The sequence below is a fragment of the Pleurodeles waltl genome, chromosome 4_2 (genome assembly GCF_031143425.1).
Source record: "Pleurodeles waltl isolate 20211129_DDA chromosome 4_2, aPleWal1.hap1.20221129, whole genome shotgun sequence".
Taxonomy (NCBI): Eukaryota; Metazoa; Chordata; class Amphibia; order Caudata; family Salamandridae; genus Pleurodeles; species Pleurodeles waltl.
Genome location: NC_090443.1, coordinates 892,642,874 through 892,655,941, shown reverse-complemented (window position 1 = coordinate 892,655,941; position 13,068 = coordinate 892,642,874). Strand labels below are relative to the sequence as shown.

General features: G+C 47.4%; 1 protein-coding gene across 4 annotated transcripts in view; it reads left to right on the top strand.

Annotated features, from left to right (window-relative positions):
* OSBPL9 (oxysterol binding protein like 9) overlaps positions 1-13,068 on the top strand; it is an 875,847-nt gene that overhangs the window by 140,922 nt on the left and 721,857 nt on the right. The window lies entirely within an intron of this gene.

Sequence of the window (13,068 nt, the reverse complement as noted above, 5' to 3'; positions counted from 1 at the left end):
GGAAGGTTGGGAGCAACCTCTAAAGCCTCCCAAACAGGACATAGTAGATTATGTGCTAGGCCTAAGATCCAGGATGGCGGCACTGCATGCCACTCGACTCTACACTTCACTCTATGCCACCCACCTCTACTCTGCTCCACTGCCCTCTGTATCACTTAACTCCATGCCACTCGACGATGCACCACTCTTTTTCATTCTTCGCTATGCCACTCTGCTCTACATCACTTTACTCTACTTCACTCTGCTCCACATCATTCTGCTGTCACTCTACTCTGAACATCTCCACTCTACACCTCTCCACTCTACTATGCACCACTCTAATCTATGCCACTGCATTTTACAACACTGCATTGTATGCAGCTGAATTAAATGCTACCGAACTCAAAGCCATTGTACTCTACGCCACTACACACTGCAATACTGTATGCCAGTGCACTCTACACCAGGCCACTCTACGTGACTCCACACTGTGCCACTCCACTCTACTCTACTCCATTCTTCGCCATTTCACTCTACAACCCTCCACACAGCTCTCCTCTGTGCCACTAACCTTTAGCCATGCTGAACAGCAGCCACACTAGTGTACATCATAGCTAAAACACATTGGCTAAGCCAATAGCTCTTGCACAGTCAAGATCTGTTAACTTTACCAATGCTTGTTCAATCAAGTGCCATGCACTACTGAGCCATGAAAGGACTGCAGGAAATTAAAAACAAAGCTTCTCCTGGGCAGTGGATAACACTGCTTGTGAAGCAAGAGTCTCTGTTCAGAGCAGTGGCGGTGGCTTTAAATAGCAATGGCAGCAAAAGCATTAGGGCACTTGTGCATCAGTGTTCGTACCAGTGCAGATTCGTTTACAGACCTGCTGCATGTTGGAAGTTATAGCCTTTGTCCTCTTCAGTAGCCCCAGTTCAATTAATGTGCCAGGTTAAAATGGTTTTGTGAAAGGGAAATGCAGGACTGAGTTCTTGGTGTGCTGGGGACTCTGGAGTCATGTGATCATCCAATATTAGGTAGAGCAACGTGATCACCATGTAAAGTTAATATGTTAAGCCATATGATAACTGTACGATAATGATCACCATACCAAAAGAGTTAATTTACTTTTATAGTAAATTCCAGAGACTCTACTTCAGATCAAGGGGATTACAGGTGATCCCGCCTTCTGTCCCTCCAGGTTCAGTCAGACAGTATTTGGGGATCTGCAAACTGCAGAGCCTGGAACTCACACCTTGCCAACTAGTCCCCCATCTCCAAACTTTCAATGTTCAGATTATGGCCCTAATCCCTTGCAGCGTGCGCTTCGATCCACACAGCTAGAATGAATGATCTACAGTTAGCACACATACACACACATTTTACTGAAATTTCACCTAACATACTGTCCCTACATGCAAGTGAAAATGTTTAAATGGACTATTGTGACCCTCTAGGAAAGTTTCTTAAAATAGGTGCAAAGAGTGAATTGATATGTTCTGCATTCTAAACGTGTACCCCTTAAAAACCGTAACTCCAACAATATTCACTCATTCAAGTAAAACTTTGAAACAACAGCTCAGTGGCTTGTACGCCTCCTTCTGTGATTTATATGCAACCTGCCAATCTGGGTTATTTACTTGTCAGGTTTATTACATAGCTCTGGTTGCTTACAGGTTTGCTTGCCCGCCACACCAAGAGTAACTGACATTTGACTTTGGGTCCAGGCTCCCATCACACGAGCCTCACCTGTCGCTCACTTCTGCTTGCTTCTGTTAGTGGGTGGAAAACAGAAGTGTGTTTATCAGCAATTCACGCCGGCACCTGTGAATGCTTACCACTGCTCCTAAAGTACTCAGAATTTTTTGTATGGTGTTTAAGGGATGGATAGGGCATAAGGACCAGTGCCTGAGTGCAGGCCTAAGAAATCACAGCGGTGCTGAACTGCACTGCAGCTCCACATACCTCCCAGTGCTCGATCCACTGCTGCGTTAGTCTGGGGGTAGTGCAGAACGGTGCCCTGCACAGTCCATCTACCTTAATCCCCAGGGGCTGCCTTACATGGAGTGACAACGGTCATTGTCAGCCCTGCAAAAAACAGCTTCTAGTATTATGATAGGATATAAAAACTTGTGGCACACAAGGGAAATCAACGTGTCTCTGGCACCAGCGATAGAAATTTCTCATCCCTGAACGGACACCAATGCACCCTTTATTTCCATTAATAATGGCAACTCTGCCCTGTTCCTTTCAGTTACACTGCAATTGGCTAACATCCTGTCTGGCTGAAAGTCTTGTAAGGGCTTGATTCATTGGGTTGGGTACTACCCTGGCTATTGTGCTGTAGACTTGAAACCTTCCAGTGCCTGATCGACCTCCCCTTCCCTTTTATCCTTTCTTGCTTTGTGTACCACTATGGGGCCTGCATCGTGAAGCTCATTGACTTCATGACAACCATCTCAACCATGGTGCCAAATGATCGTCTACATTCCCTGGGGCCAGGCCCGGATGGCTAGCAGTCCCAAATTAGACTCCATATCCCGTTAGAGAGTCCATCACATGCTACAAGCCATGTACCCCAAAGGTAATTGCACAAGATGTTTTGTTGTTTACTGTGTTGTTACAGTTCTTATAGAACAAGTTTCCTTCGCTGGACCTTGTAGTGGGGTTTATTATTGTTTGTGTTCCTCTTTACATCTATATGGCATTGTCACACACACCAACTGAGAATCTGAGTGTCAATGAATGTACAACTGTTAATGGTCATTATTTGTTGTTGTTGATTGACAAGGGCTGTTCCACACAAATATAATATGAATACATGGAATTTCAGTATGGGGCCAATACAAAAATGTTTTAGGATACTAGCCCAGCTGCATTGCTGCCAAGTCCATTTATTGTGCTTAAAAGAAACCCACCTGACTACCACTGAGGCTCTTAAGTTATGTAAAAAATGGAGGGGCCAGTTGTTCCATACCTCATACTCTGCCTATTCTCATGGTGCATGGATATGGATCTGTGCCTGGGATCCCATTTGCAGCTTTGGAAACCAAGGTGGATATGCACTGACGATACGTCCTGGTGTGTGGTATGCTGAATGGCACACCTATAGTATTGGGAAGTGTATATGCCCCCAATTCAGAGCAAGACCCCTTGCTCACACACTTGTCTACTGTCCTATCAGAACGGGTAGAGTATCCCTATTGAAACCTTATAAACCCACAACAGACATGACCTCGTATAGGCTTCTGTTATTACTCAACACTGAATACCAAATCCTCAGCAAAGTATTAGCCCACAGATTACTTCCCATGATTTCAAAACTACTCCACATAGATCAGTGCTGCTTCGTTCCAAATCGTGGTACTTCACTCAACATACGCCGACTATATCATATCATATAGATGCCATCAAAAGGCGCCTTCTGTATGTTGGATGCCTCTTCTTAGATTTAAAACACACCTTGGATACTTTTAATTGGGATTTCATGGTGTCAGAGCTACAGTGCTTAAACCTACATCTGACTTACATTTGATGGGTGTGACTACTATATACAAATCCAACCGCACGAACAGGCCAACATATTTCTGACACGTATTCGGTTCACTGCAGCACCAGACAAGGCTGTCCACTATCGCCACACCTTTTTGTGCTGGCATTGGAACCATTAGCCCAGTGTCTGAGACAAGATGACCACACCTGGAGAATCCCAATAGGGCCTACCACTCATGCAATATCATTGTATGCAGATGATATGATAATTTACATAAAGGATCTGCATTTGGATATATCCGATATAGCCGGCCTGCTTAATACCTTTGTAACACTCTCCTGACTACAAATCTATGTCAACAAATCCTATGCGTTCTCATTTAGCAATATCCATACCAGAACATCTCCCCACTTCGGAGATATAAATATTCAGGTGACACCCCACTCTTTTCGTCACTTGAGAATCCAGATATATCGGAACCTAGCTGATGTCCTGGAGGGCAAGCTAAAGAAAGCTATCATGGCCCACAGCAGCAGGCTGTTTGGCTACTGCTAAAATGGAGGCATTGCCATGCTTGCCCTACCATTTTGTTAACATACCGGCTGTAGTCCCTACTCCGCTAATTCATACTGCTCAATACCTTGTTGATTGATCTAATATGGGGTGCTGGCCGTCGCAGGGTTAGCCTGCTCAAGCTCCAATTACCACCTCAGGTTGGGAAAATGGGTGTCCCTTATTTTAAATGCTATAGTTTAGCTGGAAAATTACAATGGCTCGCCCATCGTCTTGCCAGTTGCAATTTAAAAGAAATTAGCTATACTACAGCTTTGTTGAATCGATAAAATATTCTTTCCGGGCTCTGCCTTGCTAACACACAGGCCATTTCATTGCTGGTATGACTTGCATATGCCTACTTGAAAGTGGCATTGTGCTTCACCGTCCCTCAGAAATCCTATGCTCCACACATACCATTGTTAATCCTTCCCACAGCTCTGGGACCGTGACTGCAATTAGATTACATCCCTGGATGCAAGGTGGGATCAACACCGCAGGTGACCTTTTTGCTGATAGCTTCCTTCTGTACCACACAGATTTTACACATACTCGTGGACTTCCAGAAACACACTTCCTAACCCATGCTAGTATCACCGGTTATGTATACTTCCACTGGGCCCCGGACGGCACTGAACCACCCACACATGAACTAGTTTGGGCACTACAGGGACATGTAGCGGGAAACTCTTAATGGGCCTGGCAGGGAGGTATCCACTATGACGGCAACATCCCCGTCGGAAGTTCGGCGGATGGGCTAAACCGTAGTTCAAACTCGTAATGATGTCCTATGTTTCCTTTGATGCCATCTACGTGTCCACGGTCCGACACCTCAGAAGCCAACCTGCTATATGTTATGGGACAGCCCAATGATATCCCCTTACTAGGCTCACATTGGACCGACCCTGGTAAACCTTACAGAACAGAACTATTGGCACACACTAGAACACTATGGACCTGGTTACGACCCTGGCGGTCTTCAGACCACCAGGATCGCAGTGGCGGTCTGACTGACACCAAAGCAGTGGTCCACTCACTTGTGCGGCAGTCTGACCGCCACATTACGACCGTGGCGGTCGTGCTGCGATCAGACCGCTAGAACCAGTTCTCCTCCACAGGAGGGAATGGCGGTCCTAATCCACCAGGGCAGCGCTGCAAGCAGCGCCGCCTTGGGGATTACTACCCCCCTCTCCGCCAGCTTACCACCATGTAAATGCTGGCAGAGAAGGAGCGCAGGGTGCCCCGAGGGGCCCCTGAACTGCCCATGCACTTGGCATGGGAAGTGCAGGGCCCCCCCTTGCCAGCCCCGTCGCGATGTTCACTATCTACTTCACAGACAGTGAACATCCCGACGGGTGCTGGTGCACCCTACGCACTACAGCATTGCCGCCAGCTCTGTTATGACTTGGCGGCAATGTTGTAGGCCGTTCCCTGCTGGGCCAGTGGGGAACACTTAATGGGGCCCACGGGAAGGCAGCTGCACTGGCGGTGTAAACCGTCCACCAAAGTCATAATAAGCCCTTTATTTTGGGTCTAATTCCTAGACACAAAAGCCAGAGGGTAGTGGCATGATTCATGGATTTGGCGATATTGCTGGAAAAATGAAACCGTGAACGGTTGGCAAGTATAGTAGAGAAAAATGTTATTCCGGCATAAAGAAGTGAGATGGGGCAGTTGGCTGAGCAGGACACCGGGGGTCAGTGACTTTGGAATTGCTACTTCCGTGGCCTGTTCAAGCTCTTGGGTGGGGGGGGGGGAAGCTCCTCTCTGCCCCACCTTGATGTATAAATTTAACAGGTACGGAGCGAACAGCTCCCTATATTTACTGTAGTATTCCGCAGGGTAGCCATCCGGGCCTGGTGTTTTACCGGTGGCCAGGGTCGCGATAGCTGCATTAATTTCTTCCAACGTGATGGCTTCATCAAGTTACCACTGCACAGAAATGGAGATTTGAGGGAGGGACACATCTTGAAGAAGGGGGGGCCAGGCCGCCTGCTCAACTCAGGAACGTGATTGCTCTGTATAGAGCTTGGCATAGAAGGCGGCAAAGGCCTGGGCAATAGACAGAGATGCTCTATGGGGGTGGCCCGAGTGATCAACTATTTCTGGATTGATTCTACTGGCTAGGAGCCAGGATGCCAACCAGTACTGCAGTTTGCTGTTTTTGTCCCCCCATGCCTATACCTGGGTGGTCATGGTTTGACACATTTGCTTTGCTGATTTAAGGGAAAGGTGACAAATCTCTTCTCCTAGTGACAATACCTGCCTGGTAGTGGCTGAATGGTTGGAAGGGGAGAGCTGTGTCTCAAGGCGCAAGCCATGGCGTTGAGTCTTGTTGCCTGCTAGAGTCTGGTGCGTTCTGCTATTCAGAAAAGGTGTCAGGCATGCCTTCTAAGGGTGGCCTTGCAGACGGCCCATAAGGAGCCCGGTGATTGCACTGATCCAACATTGTGCGCAAAATAGTGTGCGAGTTCCTCACTCAGTGCCTGGGTGTACAATTCATCCTGAATGCGCCACGCGTTTAGATGCCACATGGGGCGCCGAGTGGCATCAGGACTACCCAACCACCCAGGAGGAGTGGAGCATGGTCGGAGATTCCTTTGGAAGGATCTGTGCGCCAGTGACTGAGAGGACGTCTGGGGCTGGCATAAGAAAGAGGGGGTGTGTGTGTGTGTGTGTGTGTGTGTGTATATGTGTGTATGTATGTATGTATGTATGTAACGTCCTAGTATGCCACACATCACAGAAGCCTAGGCAGGCGGCCCAGCTGTGTAGCAGTTTGGCTCGGGCACACTGACCGCGGAGGGGGGCCATGGAATCGACCTCTGGGCCCATGACTGTGTTGAAATTGACTCCCAGGAGCGTAAAGCCCGGCGGGAGTTGTGATATTACTTCCTGTTGGGTCTCCGAGAACGGCTCTAGTGTGCTAGGGGGAGCGTAGACACTCAAGAGATTAAGCGGCTGACCATTCAGCGCACTGGACGTGGCCCTGGAGGGATCCACATTAGTTTTGGCAGTTGTCATGGGGATTGTGTGGTGTAGCAGTATTGCCACTCCTCTGGAGCCTCAGGTAAATCCTGCATGATACACCCTGTCATAGCCACTACATGTGAGCATGAGACACCGTGAGTCCATCAAGTGTGTTTCTTGGAGCTTCTAAATAGATGGGGCAGAGTGGCGGATGCTGTTGAAAACCGCGGTGCGCTTAATCTTGTCGAACGTGCCAGGATAATACCGAGATGGGGAGCCTAGGAAAGTGCGGAAGGTCAGTGGACAGGTGCATCAAGGACTGTGTAGGTGGCTGATTCCCACAGGGATTGGACCTGTGGGCCAAGAGCCTGCCAGCATGGGACAGAAGGTTGAGAGGAGTATTGCGGCACATTGCGACTTCTTGTAAAGAAAAGATAGAGGCATAAAAAACTTAACGTTAACCAGCTACGTATACTTGTTGCAGATAAACCCCTAAATCTCCCCCAACACCCACCACCCCATACTTCCTCCCATGAAGCATTGGTCACCCAATAACACAGACCCTAACCCCTAAAACCAATTTATACAAGACTGGTGTGGAGTGGTGGACCCCTTCCAGGGAGCCAGATCACTGCAGTAAAGTGCCCCTTGTGTCCCTGCAGTCAACCAAGGTGCCTCCAGCCTGCCCCGTGCAAGGGCAAACAGTAGGTCCTCTATTACGCACACAGGTTAAAGAGGGGTAGCAGTCAGGCTAAGCCACTTTTCCGACCGGTTTGGTGGAGGCAGTATCCCTTCCTAACTCACAGGTAGGGCCGGTCTCTCGGAAGGTGTTGGCCCAGACAACCCCGGCAACAAGGATACAGTGTGCTGCTTTCTCTGGTGGGACTGGGTGCGGCCCCTCCTGCACCGCTTGTCCAAGGAGGATCCTTGTGTCGAGCGCTGACCTTCTCCAGGGCGGAGAGGGGGTGTCACCAGGCTGACATGGTGCTCTTCAGTGAGCCATTCCCACGCAGTCTCTGGTAACTCGAAAAAGAAAGATTTGCCATCCGTAAGTATCTTGAGGCGTGCTGGAAACAGGAACATATAGGATAACTGCATTTCTCTTTCTGCTTAACTCTTTCATAGGAGCAACGCTGGTTCTGCACTTCATGTGTGTAGTCTGGGGAAAATGAGGACCTTAGAATTCTCATATCAAAGATCAGACTGCTCTTTCACCTACTTAAGAATGATGTCTCGGCCTTTAAAGTTAAGGAACATGGCTATCATCCTTCGTCTCAGGCCACCTGCGGGAGGTCTCGGAGTTGGTGCTCTGTGAAATCTTACGATTACAAACCAGGGGGATAGCGTGTGTGCTGGCATCCAGGTTTTGAGCCACTGTTCCAGACATTTGGCGGGCTGGGTCTTCTCCACTCCCTCTGGGAATCCAATAAAGCACAAATTGTTGCATCTTGAACGATTTTCCGCATCCTCGACCCTATGGTGGAGTTCGCCTGTGCGGGTCAGTAGTTGATCTACTTTGGATTTGAGTTCTGCTACGTCATCTTCCACTGTGGAGATACAACCCTCCACTTCCTTGTTTCAGCCCACAGCATTGTGCAAGTCTTGCCGCAGAAGACCCATGTCTTCAAGCACTTCCCCCAACCTTTTTCTCCAGGGCGTGTTGTGAGGACTGGATAGCCAATAGGATTGCATCCAGGCCATCTATCACAGGCACCCCTTGTGCAGGTGTGTCAGACTAGTGGGGCCCGTTTGAGTAGTAAACTGGTCAGTGTGTTGTTGGAAAGCAGGTGGTTGCTTACTCTTTTTATCATTCCCCATTGCGCTTTGGAGAGGACTGGAGTGCCGGAAGTGCTTGTTTGCCACTCACAGACGCAGGCGTGGTCAGTGGGCGTACCAAGTTGGTGGGGGGGGGACCTGTAGGGATCAGTCCTCCGCAAGGCACTGACTCCGGAGAGTCTCCCCCAGAAGGAGTTGCCGCACTCTGTGCCCACTGCCCATACTGTCACCAGGGGAGTGTCACCAGCCGAAAGCCAGAGCCAGTGTAAGTAGGCAAGAAATAGCCATCTTTGCAGTGTTTCAGGGAGGTATTCAGGACCTCCAAAGCGCTTTTTTTGCGGGCGTGAGCCAATTTCGACATCCGCCTGGGGCCCACAGGCCTAAGCAACGGTGCATCCTGCGGCCTAGGTCAGGCCCAAGCTGGTGGATTGGGCAGGTAACGAGGCCTCCTCGCTCGAGGGATCGGGTGGGGAGGGCATCCAAGGTCCCAGGCTGCTCCCTTCCCTCTCCATGGCCCTCGGAACCTCACGTCTGGCATCTCTGCTGCTCTCCACGTCCCCTGCTGTTGCCAGGCCGGGCGCCACGTTGCAGTCAGGCGAATAGGACCCCCGGTGCGGCACACATGCTGGCCCGAAGTGCCATGTATTGCCAGTTTCGAGGCGGTAAAGCACAGCGGCAGGTGTAGTCTGCCATGTTGCACCGTGGGCCTCCCAGGTTCTTGGCAGCTCAGGATCAACAGTTTAACTCCAGCGGTGGGGGGGAGGGCAGAAGGTGTTCCCTCCTCAGTGCATGGGTTTAAGGGCGCAGGGCACTGGGACTAATGGCAGTGGGTGATGGAGGGGTCCGGAGCACACTCAATGTGTGACCGCCATCATGACGCCCTAATTGTGCTTAATTGTTGTTTTAAGTTTGTGTATGTTCTTTTGGTAACTCATTTGTTAAACAGAATAATTTATGGCTCTCTGTAGGGCCTAACTGTAACTGAGTTATATTGAGAACCAGAATGAAGACAGGGCAGATCAGTTTGAGGCAGCAACTTTTACCTGCTCTTACCATCTCTAATGTGAGTTTTTGTGTTTTCATTGGTATTACATTTGAAACGCACTGTAGACTCATGATGTTTATGTGATTTAATGTGCTTACTATAAAACATGAATACACCTTTCCATTGTACTTAAGGTATCAGCAATTTAAACTTATATGGAACTTAAATATACTTCTCCAGTTCATACCACAGTGCCATTCATGCTTCACTGCTATTTTAACAGTTTAAATGTTTATGTTGGTATTGCATATGTTTGTCATCATCATCGTCCTTTATTTTGATTCTCTTGAATCACAAAAGGTAGAATTTAAAGCATTAATAAACCATTGTGAATTACAATATGATGACATACATACTCCTGCTTCCATGTGGGAATTAAAAACTAAGTAAAATGTAAATATACACACAATATGTTAAATTTACAAAACCATATATATTCCAAAACTCATTTTTGAGCCCTCTGGTTTTAAAATTGTTCCTTGGAACTTAAGGATTTTGCTCTAATGTGCCATATCGCTTCTAAAAACTTTGCTACAGCGCACACAACAGTACAGTGAGTGGTAGTTCTGCAAATTCTGAGGGCTGAATGACGATCCCTAAACTCCAGACATTTGCAAAGGAGTCTAATCCAACAGTCCCTCTGCTTGTTATACACAGAACAGAAAAATAGGACAGGGCTGATGCTCTCTTTAGTCTTGCATCCCATAGGACAAGAATCTGTTAGGCCATCATTTTGCTTCCATCTGGTGATAAAATCACACAAGGGCAGTGCTTAATTTGTGCTTGTTGTTTCCGGTGCGGAGCATGCCACTTATTTTTGAGGGCCGGCACTTATTTTTCTGTCTCAAGCGTTTACTGCAAGCAAAAGACACGTATGGGAAAGACGGAGGAAGAAAAAAACAAAAAAGCATCACAATGGAAGAAAGCAGAAAGCTGCAAAAGTGAGCTGAAGGGGCAGGGAGTGGCTTTAAATGGATTGAAGAAGCCTAAGATGGCTTCAGGATTTCACTGCCTCAGTATTCCATCCTCGCACATTTAATTGCAGCAGCTGCGAGTTTAAGAGGAGGGCTTTGGGCACCAGCACGTTTTTATTAACAAATTAAGCCCTACGCAAGGGTAAGGTTCCAATTCTGAATCTGATATAAAGTGCATATGCTGAGGGCTGTAAAATAATATTAAAATATTGTTCAAATCTGTAGAAACACTTGACTGATAACAAACTATCCGTCAAACTACCAGATGGAGCTGATGCTAATTCAACCATTTGCACACTTGCCCAATATGCATCCTTCAAGCTCTTTTAGGGAGCTGCGACGGGTCCAACCAATAGGAAGCCACACCTAATTTAATAAAACTATTTTTTACATAACTGTACCACGTAATTTTTTCAGCTTGCGAGACCCTGTATGGTTGTAATACATCTGTACAACAGACCCTGATCCATTACTGTAGCAGCCTCAAAGCTGCACTATCTGCAATAGATTGCAAGCCCAGACCCAGGCGCATTGGAAGTGTAGGTAAGCTGGATGGAATCTTTAACAAAGCTTTTAAAAAATGGTTCTCTGCTCTTACTATATCATGCAACTTACAATACCATACCATATGCTTGTTAATTTTCTGAAGTAAGTAACGTGTAAAACTAAAGACGATGCATAGAGAGATTGGAATTCAAAAACTTTTACATCCCACAGTTCCCACATTGTCCTGCAGTTTGATTCGTGCTGTACAGAGCTGCAGCCTCTTCATTAGTCATTTAATACAATATCCTCGTGTTAGCTTTCACTTCTTAATGCCATTCTTAAAGAGCTTCCTGCCAGATCTCTGCTACTAAGAAACCATTGCTTTTATCTATTTATTTTGCAACGCCTCCCCTCTGCTCTATCTTTCTTTCGATGGAACATCTAAATCTGCTGCATGGCACCACTGGTTTTGGAATATCTGCGTCTGTTGTTGTGGTGTATCTGCACATTCGGACTTCCTGCCTCACCTTGATCACTTACTCTGCGACACCGCTTGCGGATCTGAAATGTCTGCATCTCCTATTATCTGCACCTCTCATTCTACACCTCTTCACATTCTGATACACCCTCATCGCATTCTTGCACACCTCTTGCCATTCTGCTGCACCCTCATCTCATTCTTTAACGCCTCTCACTCACAGTACCTGATTGACATTCTCTTACCAGCTTCTACGCCGCTGCACTTGCATATTTTATTCTCCGCACCGCATGCTACACCTTCATCTCATTCTTCTGTACCTATTGCCATTCTGCTACACCTCCCTGCTGTACCTGCAGGTCTGCCATTCTACTACACCCTCATCTCATTCTTCTGTACCTATTGCCATTCTGCTACACCTCCCTGCTGTACCTGCAGGTCTGCCATTCTACCACACCCTCGTCTCATAGTTCTGCACCTATTGCCATTCTGCTAGACCTCATCTCATTGTTTTGCACCTATTGCCATTCTGCTAGACCTCCTTGCTATACTTACATGTCTGCAACACCGTCATCTTATTCTTTTATACCTCCTGACATTATGTTGCGCCTCTTTGCTGTGCCTGCGTATCTGCCATTCTGCTACACCCTCATCTCATTCTTCTGTACCGCTTGACATTCTGCTGCACCCTCACCTCATTCTTCTGCACCTCTTGACATTCTTTTACACCTCTCAGCTTTACCAGGAAGTCTGCCATTCTGCTACACCCTTATCTCATTCTTGTATACCGCTTGACATTCTCCTGCTTCTCTTTGCTATACCTGCATGTCTTCCATTCTGCAACAACCTCATCTTATTCTTCTGTACCTCCTAACATTCTGCTGCACCTCTTTGCTGTACCTGAATGCCTGTCATTCTGCAACAACGACATGTTATTCTTCTGCACCTATTGCCTCTGTGCTACAACCTCATCTTATTCTTCTGTACCTCTTGACATTCTGCTGCACCCTCATCACATTCTTCTGCACCTGTAGCCATTCTGCTATACCTCCCTGCTGCACCTGCATGTGTGCCATTCTGCAACAACCTCGTGTTATTCTTCTGCACCTCCTGACATTCTGCTGCACTTCTTTGCTGCACCTGCATGTGTGCCATTCTGCAACAACCTCATGTTATTCTTCTGCACCTATTGCCACCGTGTTACAACCTCATCTTGTTCTTCTGTACCTCTTGAAATTCTGCTGCATCTTTTTGCTGTACCTGAATGTCTGCCAATTTGAGACAGCCTTATGTTTCTTCTGCACCTCTCACCATTCA